Genomic DNA, 19,588 nt, shown 5'->3' with positions numbered 1-19,588 from the left:
TTTAATCTTACTTCACTGTGTATGTCCTTGACTGATAACTTAGATTATCTTTAGGAGTAAGAAGAATGGCATACGATCTGTGTAAGGGAAGTGAATACAGGATATAATTAAAATCTCTTCCTGTGGAAAATTATTGAGGGAAAAACATATCAAACTGAGTCTGACCAACTGTAAGAGAAGAGTAGGAGTTTGAGCATGATAGGAAACAAATGATAGGATAAAACTAGTACAGAAGACCTGCAAATATGAACCTGAAGACTTATTGTAAACACAAGTTAGATTTTTCCTTTCTTCAGTCTTCTAAGCAAAGCATCAATAAAACCACCAATATTTTGAAGTTTTTGAATAAAATACTAGAAGAATCCAAACATTGGCTCGTTTCAACCATGGATATTCAGATGCTTTGTATAATGAGTCTGAAAATGATCTGAAACTTAGAAAATCCAATAGAGTTAAAAAACAAAAAACTGTACAGAGGTACGGAATAAAATCCAGCAGTTGCTTCTAAGTTTTCTCACTGCGCCTTTCAAACTGAGCTCCAATTAATCCCGCAATGCAATGTAATTCAAGCTTATGTTCCAAAGTTTAAAGCAATAGTAATTTAAATCAATTGTTTGATAGTCACTTGTATGCTTTGGTTTGACTTCCCAGCTTCTTTTATATTTACCCATTTTTTTTCTGTTAAAGTGCATTGGAGAAAAGTACATTTTATTTTACACTGTATAGTACATTAGAAAACAAGAGTACTGTTCTCAATAGTAACATGTCTATTTGTATCACAAATCAATAAATATATCATGGTTATAGTTCCACACACAAAAATATATCTTATGCTTTGTGAATGATCTCTCAGTAAGGATTTAGAGAAGCTCTTTAGCAAAGTTTTTCTCTCTTTGGTATATTTATGAGGAAATGACACAGTTTAAATATGTATGTAACTATATCTGTATCTTGTTTCAACATTTGTCTCCACAAATATATATTTGAAGTTTAGATTACTTATGCTATTTTAAAATGTGTTTCTGTATATTATTCATTGCCATTTGTTAATCTGGATTCTCCTTAAAACTCTAAAAATTCCCATAAAATCATGAAAATCACATGGATTTTTGAAACTCAACAAGTGTTTTATTATAGCATTTACACCATAGCTGCTACTCTAAGGCCCCAAAGAGAACAATACTGAGAAGAAAAGCTTTAGTAAATTCTTGATACACCAAAATTACAATCTAGTTGATGTACAAATGTTTTTGTATCACTGAATATCAAAGTTTTCATCTCAAAAATTATTGTTTCACATCTGGTACTGTGAATAGTGTAAATAAAATCAAAGCTGATAATTTAAAAATGCCAAAATTTTTAGTGTTTAAATAATTAGAAACTATTCTGATACCTTAAATGTCAATACAAATAAGAGCAAACTCAATAATTAGAAAGAAGTCGAAATTCTCTGTCTAGAGTACTTCTGAAATGTGAGAAATGGATAAATGACCATTAAGGATTGGGCACGTAAATTAGGTAAGTTCACCAAATATTTGCTTTGATTGCAATAGCTATTATTTGTTCAACAAATATTCATAGACAGATGTACAATAAAAATACTGAAGTCAAAAGACAAAGATAAAATCTTGGCAACAACAAGAGCCAAACCATTGTCACATACAAGAAAAATGCAGTAAGAGTAACAGGATACATCCCATCAGAACGAGGTGTGGGACAAAAAGCACATATTCAAAGTTTGAACTGTCAGTTACCACCAAAGGTGAAAACAGAATATTGCTAAATCTTTCTTAATTGGAGGTAATAGCATATTGTAGGAGAGGAAGATTAATTGCATAAGATTTAAAGTCTTTATCACTGACTAGAGCTCCATTGTGTAAATGTACCACATTTACATTATCCGCTCGTCAGTTCAGGGACACTTAAATTGCTTCCATATCTCAGTCATTCTGAAAAGAGCAGCAACAAATAAAGATGTACAAGTATCTCTACAGTAGGATGAATCCCTTGGTTATATGCCAAAAAGTGGTAAATAACCGCTGGGTCACATGTTAGATTCATTTTAAAGAAGGAAAAAGTCATGAAATTTGCAGGGAAATGAATGTAACTAGAAAGTGTTACACTAAGTGAAGTAACCAGACTGAGAAAAATAAACAATGTATGTTCTCCCTCATTTGGGGATCCTGGCACCAAATCGTTATATATGAGTATATATCCTTATATAACAGGAGGAACTGTGAAAATGGCAAGGAACCAGAGTGATAAAGGAAAAGGAGGAAGCTGAGAGAAAGTAACAGTAGGAAATAGGTGTTACCAAGGTAGTAATGGGTAAAATGGAGGTATTTAAATATGAGGGGTAGGGGGAGGGTTATACAAGGAACTATGAGAGTGGGGGGGAGAGCTCAAGGGATGGGGGACATTAGGATACTGGTATTATCAAGGGTGAAATGAGGGTACTTTAACTGGGGAGGGAAGGTTAAACAGGGAAAGAAAGAGGAGGTATTAATAATGATATGATGCTATAAAAAAGCATAGGGAAAGATATTAGTTCAAAAATCTACTGAAAAATTGCACATACAATATCTCTACATGAGTCCACAGTGCCAAACAGGAGCAACCGTCCTTCAAGTTTTGACCAGGATAGTCCCAAGAGACTCCCTAAATTACACAGGCTAAAGCCCTTGATTACCTCCCAGAACTTGAAGGTAAGATCCTATTGCTGAAGACAGGACATACATAAGACTGAAAACTTGTAATAATGAAGCTGGAACTTAACCTGAAAGGCACCTCCCTGAAGGCTAGCTTTCATAGTTTTAGAGAACACTATGAAATCTGCTAAGGAAAAGCATTAATCTGTGGTCCAAACCCAGCTTTAAGGCCTAATAACCACAATGACTGGAACAGCAAACTATATTGGGGCAAAAGTGGAACTTTTTCTTGGGGATAATCAACAGCTACATAACTGAAATTAAAGCCCACTCAATGGGTGGGTACTCATATGTGGTATTTTAAACATATCAAATAACTTGGCTAGAGAGGTCATATATCTTAGAGAAAATCCTAATTACATCCCTAGACAAATGTAATTTCTTACAATATGAATATGAATCCTTGCATTTACAGACAGGTTTGCCAGTCACCACTCATCAAAGAAGCTTCTTTTGCAACAGATGGAGACTGTTACGGAGTTCCACAACTGGTCACACACAGAGCCTAAGTGTCTGTGAAATGCCACCCATAAGTGACACATCTTCAGTGGAATCTCTACAACTAAGGCTCATGGATCATAGTGGAACAAGGGGTAGAGAGAATCTTAATGTATCTCTCAATTCTCATCAACGAAGCTTCCTCATGCAAGAGAGGGCAACGATCACAAAGGGCAGCAAACAGGTAAAGTGTAATAAGGGTCTGCAGAATGTGGATCCTTTTACAGGACTCCTGTTTTAAACTTCACTCTTAGGGCTCAGGGACCATTGTGGTAGAGTGGGTAGAAAGATTATAGGAGCCAAGGGAGGAGGTGCATGACCATATGAAAATAGTCTTACAGCTCCTGGTATCCTGCTTATATGAACTATGTCAACCATGACAGAAAATATAAGATTCATGCAAACTCAAGCAGACAAAAATCCAAGGAACTACTGGGCAGCTGATTACTGCTGATTGAGGAGGAGATTATCTTCTTAAAGGGAGTGACTCTAGATATGCTGACTAGGCCCCAGTGGATGAATGTACACCAAGAGACATCAGGCGACACTAACTTGACTTGATAGGCCTTAGCATAAATGACAGAATGCATGAAATCCAGTGTGGGTGACTATGGGAGGGTGCTGATGGGGAAGGGAGCATAAAGATGATTAAGACGTAGTGTGTGAAATACATAAAAATTCAATAAAAATACAAAAAAAAGGTTTAAATTATTTCTAAAATGGCAGGCCACTAACTGAAACCAAAGGCAATATTAATGATATTTACATAACTCAGAAACATTCTTAAGTTTATTTTAGACTAGAATAAAATTTCAGTATTTCCTAAAGTCCAGATAATTGTATTAAATGTGTATTTTGTGAAATAGAGGAATTAAAATGTTAAAGATAGGTTTACATATATTTAAGTAAGCCCATATAAGCAAAATGTAACAAGAATAGCATTTAAGAATTGTTAGAACAATTTGAAAGATGCTATTTCTATACATTTTCACATATTTATGAATGATGTTAATATGCAAGATAATGTCAAGGAACCAAATGTGTGGTATTTGCATAATATAGATACATATATGTGTGTATAAACATATCATAGAAAACCAAAAACTAAAGGAAAATCAAAGAAGGATCTATGCATGCTTTTTTGCAACACCAAAGGAAAAATAACTATCAAAGAAGTAAAGAGAATTGGTGATTTAACATAAAATGTAGACCAGTATACCTCTACTACTTTACCCACAAACAATATTTCAAGCAACAAAGAAAAAATTAACATAGTTTTCTACAAACTAAATGTGATAGAATGCAACACTTGAAGATATATATTGTGTATCAAAAAAACTAGCATAGGAAAAAGACTGCATTTTACCTAAAAACATTGTACAACAGATAATAAATAAAATTAGAGCTTTAACTCACTACATAAACATACACAAAAAATCAAATGCAGGTAGATTGTAGGCCTAAAATGCAAAGTTCACAGAGCTAAAGATAGAGATAAATACTGCAGTGGTTTGGAAAGTTACACTCCCTCCCCCCAAAGAATCATATGTTAATAAATAAAAAGCAGAAAAGACACTTGGCTAAGTTTAATTTGCCTTCATGACAAACATCATGAAGTAATGAATTATTGGTTCCACATGCCTGAAAGCAATGAAGACTCTCTATGACAACCTATGGAAAACAGGTGGGAAAGTGAAAATATTTTCTTTAAAGCCTGAGGTGAATCAAATGTGCCCAGTATTTCCATTCATTCAATACAGTGCTTGAAATATTATTCAGAACAATATGAGATGAGAAAGCTATAAAAAGACAGAAATCAGAAAGAAAAAGTAAGATTATCATTGTTCACAAATGGCATGATTCTATATTTCAGGGGCCCCACACATTCCACTAGAAAACTCAAAGGTGTAACAAACACTACTAGTAGAGCTGCAGGGAGCAAAATGAACATACTAAAATCAATAGCCTTTTTACGTACCAATAATGAACTGAAGTAGAAGGATATTAGGGGAAAATATTCCTTTCAAAATATTTTCCTGTCTCACAAGTACCCACCAAAAATATTAAGCTCCTAGAAATAAACTTCATAAAATATATGAACAATCTATGGAATTAGAAATTTAGAACACTGAAAAAAAAAGAAGAAGAAGAAATAAAAGAACATCCTAGATTGTGGAGAAATCCTCATGTTCCTGGATTACCAGAAATAATATTTTCAAAAATGGATATATTACCAGAAGTAATCTAAAGATTCAAAACACTTCCCATGAAAACTCCAATAGCTTTCTTCATAGAACAAGAAAAATACAATCCAAAAATCCATATGGAAACACTAAGGACCATGCATAGCCAAAGCAATGTTAAATAGAAAGAACATTTCCAGAGGTATCCTAATACCTCAAGTCAAATTATGCTACAGAGCTATAGTGAAAAAGGTAGCATGGTTCTCTCACAAAACAGACATAGAGACAAATAGAAAAAGAACAGAGTACCATAAATAAATGCCCACAGCTGCTGTCACCTAATTTTTTAAACAAAATTGTCAGAAAAGAAAGCCTGTTCAACAACTGTACTGACAAAACTGTGCAGCCACCTGCAAAAGAAGGACATGAGATATGCATCTCACCCTAAACAGAGATCACATAAAAATAAATTTAAAAAACTTAATTAAAAAGACAAAAACGCAGAACTGATATTAGAAAACAGTGACAACACAGTTGAATTTATAGGTATAGTCAATAATTTTCTGAACAGGATTCCAATAGCACATAGGCTAATCCCAAGAATTAGGAAATGTAATTACACAAAATGAAAATGTTTCTACGGCATGAACAAACACACTACAAATGGCAGGAAAACTTTGTCAGCTTTACCTCAGATAGGAGGCTGATAAACTAGATGATAAAAGAACTGAACAAAACCTTACCCCAAATTGTAAATCAAACAGGGTAATGAAATGGACAGAGAGTTCTCAAACAAATAAATACAAATGGTTAACAGATACTTTAAAAAAATATTCAGTGACTGTAGAGATAGCTCAAGGGTTCAGAGTACTGGCTGTTCTTGGTGCAGAACAAGGTTTCATTCCCAGCACCCACATGGCAGCTAACAACCATCCATAACTCCAATTCCATGGAAATCAGGCACCCTCTTCTGACCATGGCATTGCATGACATGAGTGCATTCACATACAAATGGAAATACACTCATATGCATGAAAAATAATATTTTTAAAAATTCAATATCATTAGCTGTTAAGGAAATGCAATTTAGATCCACTTTGAAATTTTATTTGGCCACAGTCAGGTTTGCTATGCAAAGATCAAGACTAAAATAACAACCAGTACTTCTGAGGCTGTGGGAAAGGCAAACTCATATTCACTACAGAAATCAGCAGAAAAGTCTATCAAAAAATTAATATTGAATTACCCTATGATCCAACTAATCCACCCCGGTCATATATCCAAAGGATTCTATGTTCTATCTTAGAAACATGTACATCCATACATATTGCTACTTGTATTCAAGGAAATGGAAGCCACCTAAATGTCCATTAATGGATGAATAAATGCAGAAAATATGTTCTATTATTCACACAAAACAGTATTGCTCATACAGCAACAAAAATTAAAACGTTATTTTCAGAAAAATATATGGTACTGGAGGATATTATTCTCAGTAAAATAAGCCAAACATAGGAAAAAAAAGTTCTGTAAATAGTCTCTCATATGTGGAAACATAAAAATAAATGACTTGTTAATATCTGCATTTCTCTAACTACTAAGAATGTTGAGCAATTTTTTAGCCATTTCTCAGCAATTTTTATCTCTTCATTTGAGAATTTTCTGTTTAGGTCTATTGCCCATTTTTTTATTGGGTGGTTTATTTTCTTCTTTCTTTTTTGAGTTCTTTGTGTATTCTGGATATTAGTCCTCTGTTGGATGTGTAGCTGGTGAAGGTTTTCTACTACTCAGCATCTTTCCTCTTCCCTTCCTTAGTTGTTTCTATTGCTGTACAGAAACGTTGTAATTTAATGAGGTCTCATTCAATGCCTGTTGACCTTAGTGCCTGAGGAGCTGGTGTCTGATTTAAAAAGTTCTTTCCTACACCTATATCTTGGAGGGTGCTGCCTATGTTTTCTTCTAGCAATTTTTGAGTTTCCAGTTTTAAATTGAGGGTATTGATCCATTTGGAGTTGACTTCTGTGCAGGGTGAGAGATAAAGGTCAAGTTTCATTTTTCTGCAGGTGGAGATCCAGTTTTGCCAGTACCATTTGTTGAAGATGCTATCTTTTCTCCATTTTGTGCTCTTAGAACCTTTTTTGAAAATCAGGTTGATGAAATTTATATGATTCCATCTTACCCCATTCAGATAGGGAAAGCTCAAGAGAACAAAACATTCCAAATGCTGTAGATGATGTGGAGCAAAAGGATCACTCATTCACTGCTGTAATCACTATGGAAAGCAGTGTGGAGAACCTTCAAAAACTACAAATGAACCTACCATAAGATCCAGTGATACCACTCTCCAGCACATACCCATAGGACTTATACTGTAGAGATGCCGTACATCCATGTTTGTTGCTGCTGTCTTCACAATAGCTAAGAAATGGAAACAACCTAAATGTCCCTCAACTGACTAACGGCTAATGCAAATATGGTGCATCTACTCAATGTAGTTCTACTCAGCAGTAAGAAAAGATGAAATTATGAAATTTTCAGGTAAATGGATAGAGCTAGAGAGTGTTATACTAAGTGAAGCAACACAAACACAGAAAAACAAGTGATGGATGTTTTCCTTCATTTGTGAATTATAGCATCAATCCCTTATATGTGACTACATAAATTCTGATGTAACTCCAGAAGCCAGATAAAGGCAAAGGAAATGTGGAGGTAAAAGAAAAGAAATAAACTGAAATGGGGATAGTATGGAACAGGTGTTACCTGAAGGAGGTGGAAAAAGTGGGACTAATTGGCACAGAGAAGAGGAGGAAGGGATATGCCAGGGACAGTTGTGTGGGGGTGCTAGGGAAGTCAGGAAAGGAAAGTTTGCGGGAGTCCAGAGGTATTGAGGGGAGGTTATGGATAAAGGGGAATATCTGACTAGGGAGGGTGGAAGGAGGGAAGCTTGGTGGGAGAGAAATGAGTGGAATCTAGAGGGCTAGGATACCTAGACAGAAAAGTGATGCCCTAGAAATCCTATGAGAAATGAACACAGAGTGTCTGGACATTAATGCATATCTATACCTAGGAGCTGCTTGGTAGGATACACAGTGCCAGACAGAAGAGACCTCCCTTAGAGTCACAAACATGCTGTACAACACTCATCAAAGAAGCTTCTTTTTGCAACAGATGGAGGCTACTGTAGAGTTGCACATCTGGTCAGGCACAGAGAACATACACCTGGGAGGTGCCCAGTACTAGATGATACATCTGCCATCAAATCTCTACAACTAAGGCTAATTTCTACAACTAAGGTGTAGAGAGGGGTCTAATGCACCCCTCAGCTCTCACCAGTGAGGCTTCCATGTATGTCAGAGTGTGATACTCACACAGGGCCACAACTGGCCAATTTTTGGAGAGTAGGAGACTGTAGAATATACGATGGGACTCCTACATGGAACCTCACCCACCCACAGCTCATGGACCATTGCGGAAGAGGAGGCAGAAAGATCATAAGAGCAAGGGCTGGTTCATGAATGTATAAGGTGGAGGCTTCCAGGCCAACGAAGGCTTGCTCATGTGAGCCTGTGGCAGTAGTGGTGTCCAGCAGGGGACCTATGTTAGCTCAATTAAACAAAGGCTCAAAGGGGAGGTGAGAAATAGGTGGTGGGTCAGCACTAGATGGAGAACTATTTGAGACTGGTTGTTGCTGGGTGTGGAAAAGTATGGTTTGCATACAACCTGGATGGGCTGACTAGACTCCAGTGGACACACTTACACTGAAGGATATTTGGGTACAAACACCTGAATTAATAGGACTCAGCATGTATGGTGGAGTGCATAGGTTTTGGTGGGAGGAATAGGGGGAGGTATGGATGGGGGATGGGGCATGGATTTGAGTGGGAAATATTGAAAAATAAATAAATAATTAAGTGACCAGAAGGGAGAATAGTGATTACTAGAAAATGAGAAAGATTCTGAGTTAAAGCTGGATTTGAGGGTGGTTGACTATTATGAATGTGTGCTGTATGAATCTATGGAAACTACGTACTGAGTCTCATTAATAGGTACAATTAGTGTGTATTAAAATTAAAATTAACATACTAATAATAAAGACTGAAAAATATAGCATAGAATGAAAGAAGATATTTTAAACATTTATAACTGAGAATGATCTTTTATGCTCAGAAACTCATCAACATAAATATGGCAGTCTAGTTATAAAACATAATTATAAAATATTTGAGAAACTTAAGCATCCTTATCACATAAGTTGATAAAGTCAATAGCTGACACATGCAAATCATATAACATGCATCAATAATCCCAGGTGACTGTCATTGTCAAAATGGATGAATTGTGTATATTTTACCCAGAATAATGAATAGTGATGAAAATGAATGAACACTTTACAGCCCAATGTGTGACTCTATTTCTATAAAACATGAACTATGGCAAGCAAAATTATAGTCTTTAAGATTGCTATTGGTAGAAATGTAACCGAAAGAAATAAATGAATATAACAGTCAGGGGTGAAGGAACATTGCTAGATGAGGTTGGGGCATGTGCATGGGAAACACCATGCAGTTGTTTACTTATTCTTTCTGCCAGAATCATGGGTATTCACTACAATTAACTTAAACAATTTTTGTCCACGTCCTTTCAAATTTTTTTCATTTTGCAATAAAAAATGTTTTTAAAATGTATTTCAGATGCCTGGCAACATGAGTGCAAAGAGAGAACTAGCACCAAATTTTTTTTTCTAACATCCACAGGCCTCTTGTGTCATGCAGGCCCCTTTCCACATCATTTACAGACTCATGCAAAATAATAATAAAAATAAAATGTGTATTTCATAAAAGATAATTAAGTGTATTTTTCAGTATGAAAAAATTAACAGATGGAACAAATATATTAATACAATCGGAAACATTTTGGTGAAGGTGGAAGAAGACAGAAGATAGAAAAATTAACCACTCATCTTTCACAGTAGAAAATAGTTATCTAAAGTTTCTATCTCCAAAGCACAAATTTCTTATCGTTTGTGTGTAAACACATACATGTGTGTATAAGTGTGTGAATGCTTATAAACGGTTTTTTATAATGAAATGGCCATGGTACAAAGTTTTACTTCTACTTTAGGGTTATCATTTACCATTTAATTTTAGCTGTATGCAGTCATAACTAAATATGATGGTAGTTAAGTTAGTTTAAAATCAAAAGGATACTTTAGGTACGATTCATGCCAATGACACATATTTGATGGTAGATTGGAGTGTCATTTTAAATAAATTTTTTATCTCATACATGAGCACGGTATTTACTTCATTTCAACCCCTCAACTCCTCCTTTTTCCCTTTTCAACTCCTCTGACATGGCATTACTATACTGATACCGAAAACAACCAAACAAAAAATCCTAACTCACATATTTAGTTTGTAATAATGGGCCCAACCTGGAGGATACTCATTGCCCTAGAGATTTCTTGGAACTGTCTGTCTCTTTGAAACGTTCTGATGGAACTGTACTGTTAGAAATCTGTCCCTGAAACTGTGTCCCCAACTCCAACCCAATGCATAATCTTATTCAAAATTGTTTCTTAAGCTTTAATTGGTTAATCATAAGCTTGGCTTCATCCTAAACATAAAAGATAATCTAGCTTTTTCATCCCTAGTTCTAGAGAACCTCATTCATGAAAGGTCAGTTGTCCTTCCCAAACTTAATTGTGCAATGGAGATGAGTGCGCTTGTTTTGATTTTTGTTGATTCTCAAGCATAACCACATACATTTATTCATTATCTTTTTGTGTGGACTACCAAACTGAAGGTCCCAGGAAACAAGATCAGGTGCCCAGGTCACAAGACACAAAGCACATATTTTTGTGGTTAATTAAAAGTCATTAGTTTAAACTATGTCCATTTATAAAAGTCATTCCTCCTCTCCTGTATCCCCCCGCCCGACAATCCCTCTCAATTTTATGATCTTTTGTTCTTTAATTGTTATTGTTTTGTAAATACATAACTTTCCAAATCCATTTAAAGTTGTTCATATGTACCTGTGTCTAGGGCTGATCATGTTAGATTGGATAACCTTACTGGGATAAGATAAGTCATTTTCTCTCACTAAGCAGTCATTGATTGCCTGTAGCTCTTCATCTTATGGGACCATAGGAAAGTTCCCCATTCACATTGGCATATCAACTGGTGTTGTCATTATCCAGGTCTTGCTTAGGCAACCATATTGATGAAGTTTCATAAGTGAAGCTTCTATATGTATAAGTAATGCTATATAACAGCAGGCATCCTGGTCCTCTGGCTCTTAAAGACTTTCCAGCCATTTTCTGTCATGTTCTCTAAGTTTTAACTGTATATATTTTGTTGTAAATATATTAATTGGAGCTGGGCACCCAATAGGCACTTGTTCTCTGCATTTTGACTACTTATTAATCTCTGATTTCTGTAGTAGCCTCCATCTCCTGCAAAAAGAATTATTTTGAAGAAGGGTGTTGGATTAGGTTGTCCTCTGAGTGGCAAACCAAACTTGTAAGGAATGGACAGAGGCCTTCTTCTCTAACTTCTCACCTGCTTGCTTCAATCACCTCAAACTAATTGGACTACAAGACTCTCCATAAGACAGGACCAGCAGAGGTAGACAGTCACCCTTTCCATCCAATCAGTCAACCTTATCTTCATGAGGGGGAAGGACTAAGGATAAGGATAGGGGAAGCCAGAGAGAGGGGAGTGCATCACCATCTTGGACCAGCTGGCAACAGGTCTGGAAGCCGCAGCTGATATGTAGGAAAACAATCCCAAGGATGCCCCACACCTTTGTAAGTACCTCCTTACCACCACCTTATGCTCTGTTACCAAGCCAAATAAATCTTTTTGTTCCCTAAAATATAGTTCAGAAAAATATTGTCTGTTTGTTGTAAGGATGGTGGGAGGAGGGCCCTGTGCCGGGAGCCTGGAAGCCACGCGCACCCCTCCCAGCAGTATATTTAACTTACAAGAGGTGAGACCTATGCTTATCTGTGGGTTTACAGATAATTTGTAGAATACAGTTAGAAACTATATTGGTTTGGGGATATGACAGAAGTAGGCTCTCCCCTAGGGTTTAGGACATCTCCATCCATGGATATTTGGAAAGATTTACAATAGATATGAACTCCCTCCTACTGAGCTGGCCTTAAGTCCATTTTGACAGCTCTTGGTTACCTCCATGATAAAAGTGCCACTATTCTCCCTCAGAGATATCATGCTGTGCCAGTCATTTGTGTGATTCATAGATTTGCAGCTGTGTGGGACTCTTAATTGCTTTTTTCCATTGGCAGCTTGCATAATACCTTCTGACACTATGAGAGATAATTCAGAGGGAGGAGGCTTCCAAATCAGATCCAGGTTCATTCCTCCAGGTTCTATTTCTGAAGTGTGTTCTTTCTTCAACAGTAGGGCCTTAACTTCATGGCATGGGAAGTAATTAAGGGCAATATCCTTTCCCACGATCTCCATTTCTGGATTTTTTTCTCAGGTATGTGATACATAGTTCTTAACATATATGACAGAATGCATGAATTCCTGTGAGGTGGTATGGGAAAGAATCATATAGGAGAGGGAGACTAAATATGATTAGGATGCATTATAAAAAATGCACAAAATTTCAATAAATATATATTATAATAAAAAAGAATGAGCTATGAACATAGTTTCATATAGAAGTGGATAATTTACCTAAGAAATAAGTGGAAATGGTTCTGTGAGTACAAGAAGCACAAGAGGAGGAAATGAATTCTAGGTACCAAACAGTTAGACTGTATGTAATTAGAAGTATTCCTAATAAGACATACAAAACATAAAAACTGTTATCAACAGATGAATTTTGGCCATAGGAAATTCCAAGGAGAACATGTAACCAGAAAATGCACTGGTTTCAAAATAGTTAAATTTGACAACGTTTTAGATTTCTTTCATCCTTTTAGCACATCTGTTTTTATGCTGAATTCTTTTCTTTTTGCTTCATTTTTATTCATTCATAGAATCAAATATTATTTACCAAGTATTATGTGTTAAATTCTGTGGTCATTAACCTGAGGAATACTGGAATAATCTTTGCTGTCAGATGATGTGTGGTATAGTGTAGAAAATAATAGCACTTCTTTATATAAGAAAACTGCTTCAATTATTTATTTGATGTTGCTAAGAGGAGAATGTTTGTGTCTTCACCTTATCAATCATATGTTCATAACCTACCCCCCAAAATCAGTAATAATATTAAGATATGTGGGAGGTCTGTGAGGCTTAGGAAGTATTTAAGGACTGAGGGCTGAAAGAAAATAAGAGCTGAAAATAAGGAGAGGTCTATAAAATCTCGTCTACCTGGGCTGGAGAGACAGCCCAGTGGTTAAGAGTAGTGGATGCTCTTGTAGAAGAATCAGCACTGACATGGCAGCTAATAACCATCCATAACTCCAGTTACAGGGGATCCAGTGCCCTCCTCTGTCCTCTCTGGGCATTGCATGACACACAGGCAGGCAATAACACGTACATGCAGGCATAAGACTCATACACATCATTAAAAAGTTAATTCAGCAATTAAAACGTTTCACCTACTGGGAAAGACACAGATAGTGAAATCAGAAACTCACAGTAGCTTTGGAGGGCTGCACTGGATCTGCATGAAAATGTGACCATCAACAGTCTGGGAAAGGGACTGTTAGTGATGGTGGGGATTAATAGAGATGGAAAGAAATAAGAGAAGGCAGAATGAAGTAGAAATCCGACTTTATGGACATGTGTGAGTTGGCCAAAGGAATCATTCTCAATAATTAAGATAAAATATTTTATGTAATTATGTTATTGGCCTTTGAATTTAAGCAGAAATCTGTCATATTTTTGTTCATTATTTCTTCTTTTGTTAAATGCAATTGTTGGTCCTATGCCCATTCTACCATTATGTTTTAAAAACCCATCATTTGTTTGGCTTTACTTGTTCACCGGTGCAGAGGTTACTGTTGATATGACAATATGTTATTTCCTTAATTTAAATTAAGGAAATGATCAGAGTCTCACAAAGTTATATTTAATGAAAAATTACAATACTGAGTAAACTGCACAGTATTGTGTATGTTCTTGGAAAGCAGAAATACCAGGTAATGTGAAAGTTATAGAAGGGGAAGAGTGTGTTATATTAAATGAATTGTAGTATTGATACAGTAGGTAGAGAAGAAAGCTGACAAAGGAAATTTTGTGAACCTTTTAGGCCTAGTTTGGATTTTCTCCTGAATACTGAGATCTCTAAGAAGTAATTAAAAGTTTTAAGTAGTGCTTACTTCAGCAGCAGATATACTGTGTACATCGTTGGCACACAAATTTGTAAAGCATTCCATATTTTTCTGAACTTGAAAAAGGTTCTTGTGTTAGGGGGTTGTAAAGATTGCAAAGTTGATCCTGAACATTTGGAGGAGAATGGAGATTAGAAAATCTTCAGTCCTTCTATGGATAGTGCCCAAAAATTGTGTTGCTGGAGATCACTCCATAGATCTCTGATGTAATGCTGATGGGCCTATCCTTGCCAGGTGTTAATTTCTAATATTTCCTTAAACAGAAATGAAATTCTGTTTGTCACACAGGATGGGAAAGAATTTAAAGAGAAATGGTTGGCTGGATGTGGTGGCACATGCCTTTAATACCAATGCTCAGAGAGCAAAGGCAGGAAGATCTATGTGAGTTCAAGGCCAGCCTGGTCTACATAGTGAGTTCAAGGTCAGCTGGGGATTACAGGGAGACCTTGCTTCAAAACGACAAACAAAATTAATAAAGCAAAATGATTTGAAGAAAACAGAAGCAATTCTGAAAAGAAAGCAGATGTTTAGCCAAACCTGCATCATTCCTCATAAGATGTGTCTTGTGTCTCTGATACAAATAATGTGAATTCGACTTGAGAAACTTATTTTGCCCATAGAGCTGTTAGTATTAGCATAGACCCAAATGGATGCAACTTTGAAATCCTACAGTCAAGACCTTAAAACAAGCTTTTATGAAATTCCAACTGTGTATTTATCATTCTTTTTTGAAAAATTTTGCAAACTCTTGAGGGAGACAGATGAAATAGGCAACATCCACAATGTGACATTTCAAGTTGACACTAGAACCTTCCCTGTTCATAAATATGTTTTGGCTCTGCACTCTGACTTTTTCCAGAAATTGTTTCTTTCCGATAATACTCCTTTGTAATTCACAGATATCTACTGGACAGATGAAGATTCTGCAGGTTTCTGTCTGTGGTGGAGAAGGTTTATCCTGATTTGTTTGAATGCCTTTTGCAGTTCATGTACACAGATACTTGTGATTTTTTTGACTCGTGGTTTTAAGCCAAGGATACTCCTAAACAAAAAACAAAAAAACAAAACAAATTAAAAAAAAAAGAGGACTATTAGGGCTCCCTGAATTCTCTTATGAGTAAAATTAATTTCTGTGAGGATGAGACTCAGAAGTCAGCGTTTGAGGTGGACAAATGTAACAAAGTTCATAGTTAGTGAAAGGCAGAAAGACAACCCCAAATCTTCTAAAAAGTGAAGAAGTGCTGCTGAAGATGATCCTTTAAGGATGTTACAAAACGTCGGAAAGAAATTGGACCTCAGTCATCTGGGTAGCAGGTTAGATGGAGTCCTAGTTGAAAATGAAAAAAATAATGTTATTATAAAGTAAATGGTAATAAAGTAAAGCTAAGTCAAAAAAGGTTCATTTCTGTGTGATGTTACCATGAAATCAGTGGATGGAAAGGAACTTCCTTGTCATAAATGTGTTCTTTGTGCTAGACTTGAATGATTTTATAGCATGCTAAATAGCTGTTGAATTGAAGCTTCTAGTGGTACTGCTCTACAAATGCTAACACGTTCTGAGGCCCTGCGAGTGATTCTGGACTACTACACTGATGAAGCTGTGCTGATAAAAGACTCTCAAAATGTAGATTTTCTTTGTAGTGTTCTTGTAGATGCTGATCAGCTTCTGATAACCCGACTAAGGGAGATTTGTGAAGTAGCATTAACTGAAAAATTTCCCCTTACAAATGCTGCTGGAATTTGCAGCAGTCTACAGTTCTGAGCAGTTGAAACTGTCCTGTTTACAGTTTATAAGACTGAATATGGGAGCTTTATTGAAGCAAGATCTCTTGATGCTTTAAGTGATGATCTTTAAATAATCTTTCCATAGTTTACCTTAAAATGATTCCAGAAATGAATAGAAGACTCATTACCCCATATTAGGTTGGACCAGATAGCGTTTGGAAGTAGAGGATGGAGATACCTTTTTGAATGAATAAATAACTATGGAGCAAAATCATTCGGAAATTATGCTAAGCAAAGGCAAAAACGAAAGCTAAAAGAAGCCATGGAAAAGATCAGATAGTTCAGATAGTTCTCAATCTATCAGATGAGTCTACCGTCCGCAGGATTATTGAAGTCTTGGAAGACAGATTCTGTGGAACCTCCTCCAGAACTGTGGACCTCAAATTCTGTAGGAAGCTACACAGGAATGGGTAGTCTCAGAGACTACAGTTCCCTGATTTTACAGCAGGATTTCATTCAGGTAAAACTGTGGGGAAAAATAAATGGTATGTGAATGGTACCCCTCCCATGTGTTCTAGGGAAGGGTTCAAACCATGGGAAAAACCAAAAGCATTTACATCTGCTCTCCAGTTCATCCCTAGTAACAGAGTGGACACTCCAGGCTCATTCATTTGGGTTACTGGCTCTTGCAGTCCTGTGAGTCCTCTTGTTGTGGATCTCAGAACAATTATGGATAAAAAAGAAAGTAGAAAAAAAATGTGGCAAAACACCAAAACTGAACTTAGGAAAAAATGTAGCTCATGAAGTTAAACTTACTCAGAAGCAATGAAAAATAATCATATTCACAACCAAATACAACATTTAAGGAACAGGCAGCATGAAAACAATTGCAGCTCCTTCCAAGTCCCCCAAGAAAGTGAACGCACGAACATCTTCTCTTCAGTCCCCTTCATCCATGTCATTCCGGAATTTCTTACTAGAAGAAAAAAATTAATTATTGGCCATAGTTCAGAAGATTGAGATCATGTCATAAAAAGTTTGTTTTAAAAGAAATGAAAATTCTCAGGCTCTAAATGTTGCAAGATGCTCAACTCATGGAATCCCAGGAGTAGAAAGCAACCATATTTCTGATTAACCACTTCTAGGCAGTCCCAATCCCTGCCTGTCTTCTTCATTGACTGTGTCTTCCACAGCAGCTCTGGGCACATTTTCTTTGTTTATAGGAGAGCTGCAGCAGGAAGCAGCTAAAGAAAAAACCCTTGACCCTGATTCAGGTTGAGGAACACGCAGTACAAGATTTGCTGGTTTTCTATGAAGCATTTGGCAATCCAGATGAGTTTGATATTGTAGTAAGGACACCACAGGAGCCAGTGGCAGTGCCTATGTGGAACAAACACTGATGCTAGTTCCCGTGGAGTACAGATGCAGTTCCACAATTATGGTTGCTATGCCAGTATGAAGAAAGGTTTCTTGGATTTGGTAGCACATGATTCTAGCCAGAGCAAGAATGGATTTCATTTCCTTACTGGAATTTATTATGCTTGTGTGATTCAAGAGAAATTTATCAGAACTTTTATGTGAAATATATCAGAGGAAAAAATTAGGCTAAGATGCAATAAGATTGTTTCTTCTGAATAATTTTACAAAGGAAAATATGGGTGAAATGTAAAATTTAGGAGTGATTCTTTAAAAATAACTTTTTGTTTGAGAATTTGACATTATTTAGAAGAGTTTGCCATGTACTTTAGCTTTTTAATAATTGCCTGGGTCAGCTTAGAACTGGATCCCCTACCATTGCTGTAATCCAGTAACGGTCTCAATAGCTTCATCTCTCTTGATTATTTTAACCAGGCTGTTAACTTCTAGAACACTCTAAGTTGAACCTGGTGAAATAAATAGCTTCTCCTAACTGTTCTGAACAGTTCAGTCCAATATCATATCTTCCTTCTAAGACTTGGAGTCTGGAGTTGTGACTTTTAAAATTTTGAATGGGGAGAGGTTGGCAAGGGAAAACATATGAAAACCTAACTGTGAAAGAATCAGTTTCCTAGAGTGTTAAAATTTCCTAAAACAAAAAGTTATACATAAGGGAATTGAACAGTTTCAAAGGGGGTTGCTATATAGTTACATTTTTAATACTGTGTAATAAGAAGTTCTGTGAGTCTGGATTATATGTATACATTGAAATTTTGATGATTTTCTTTGCACCATGCTGTTTAGTTTGTTTTCGGGGGGATAAAATTAAAAAGAAAACAAATATTAAAAATTTTTCTTGGTATTGGGAAATGTAATACTCTAGTTCTAGAAAAGAAACCCAGAGGAACCGAAGCAGAACCCAGGGAAAATGCCTGACACTAATTCAGTATTTCAATTTAGCTCCACCAAGAAACAGCAATGGAATCCTCAGCAACCTAGTCCTTATGGGACTAAAAATAGCAAATGACACTTTGTGTTGGATCAAGCAGGACCTTAAAAGTCTGAAATTTATTGTGGCGTCAGTGATAAAGCATTGAGAAAAGTATTTTCATTCATTGTTCTAAACCTTATCTTTCCAAAGACAAGATTTTGTTGTTTGATTAATTTATTTCTGAGGCAGGGTTTTAAATCCAGGTTGGATTTGAATTCATTGTGTACTCCAGGTTAGCCTCGAAATTGGAATGTTCCTGCTTGGGCTTCTCAAGTGCCAGGATTACAGGTGTGTGACACCGTGCCCAGTCCAAATGAAGACATTAAAACCCTATTTACCTCTTAGAAACTACACGGAATTTATTTTAAATTAGAACTACTGTCAGGGCTTTGATCCTGTAGGTACTTCGAAACAGTCTGAACATGACGAACATGCTAAGAACTAATCAGAATTTTCACCTAGGTGATTTGCTAAGGCTGAGGAGAACTTCAGTATGGATGAAAGCAAGGCAGCCACACATATTCAGGCAGCAGATCAAGACAAATAGCTGGTTGCTGGCAGATAATAAATGGAAAATCAGCTTAATTCACAACTAAGAATGAATACGACTATAAAAGCCAGAGAACACCAGCTGCTTGACTGTATTTTTGTGTGATATAAAATAAAAGATGACAGCACTTAAGCAACATAGACTCAGATAAATACCAGAAAATTATAGTACATTGACATGATGAATATTAATGGATTCTAA

The 19,588-nt window shown here is 36.2% G+C and overlaps 1 pseudogene; it reads left to right on the top strand.

Annotated features, from left to right (window-relative positions):
* Nucleotides 1-14,102: 14,102 nt before the first annotated feature.
* Nucleotides 14,103-17,830, top strand: LOC103735389 (annotated as a pseudogene).
* The last annotated feature ends 1,758 nt before the right edge of the window (nucleotides 17,831-19,588 follow it).

Source organism: Nannospalax galili, unplaced genomic scaffold, assembly GCF_000622305.1.
Source record: "Nannospalax galili isolate Female #2095 unplaced genomic scaffold, S.galili_v1.0 scaffold537, whole genome shotgun sequence".
Classification (NCBI taxonomy): Eukaryota; Metazoa; Chordata; class Mammalia; order Rodentia; family Spalacidae; genus Nannospalax; species Nannospalax galili.
This window is presented reverse-complemented; position numbering and strand designations above follow the sequence as displayed.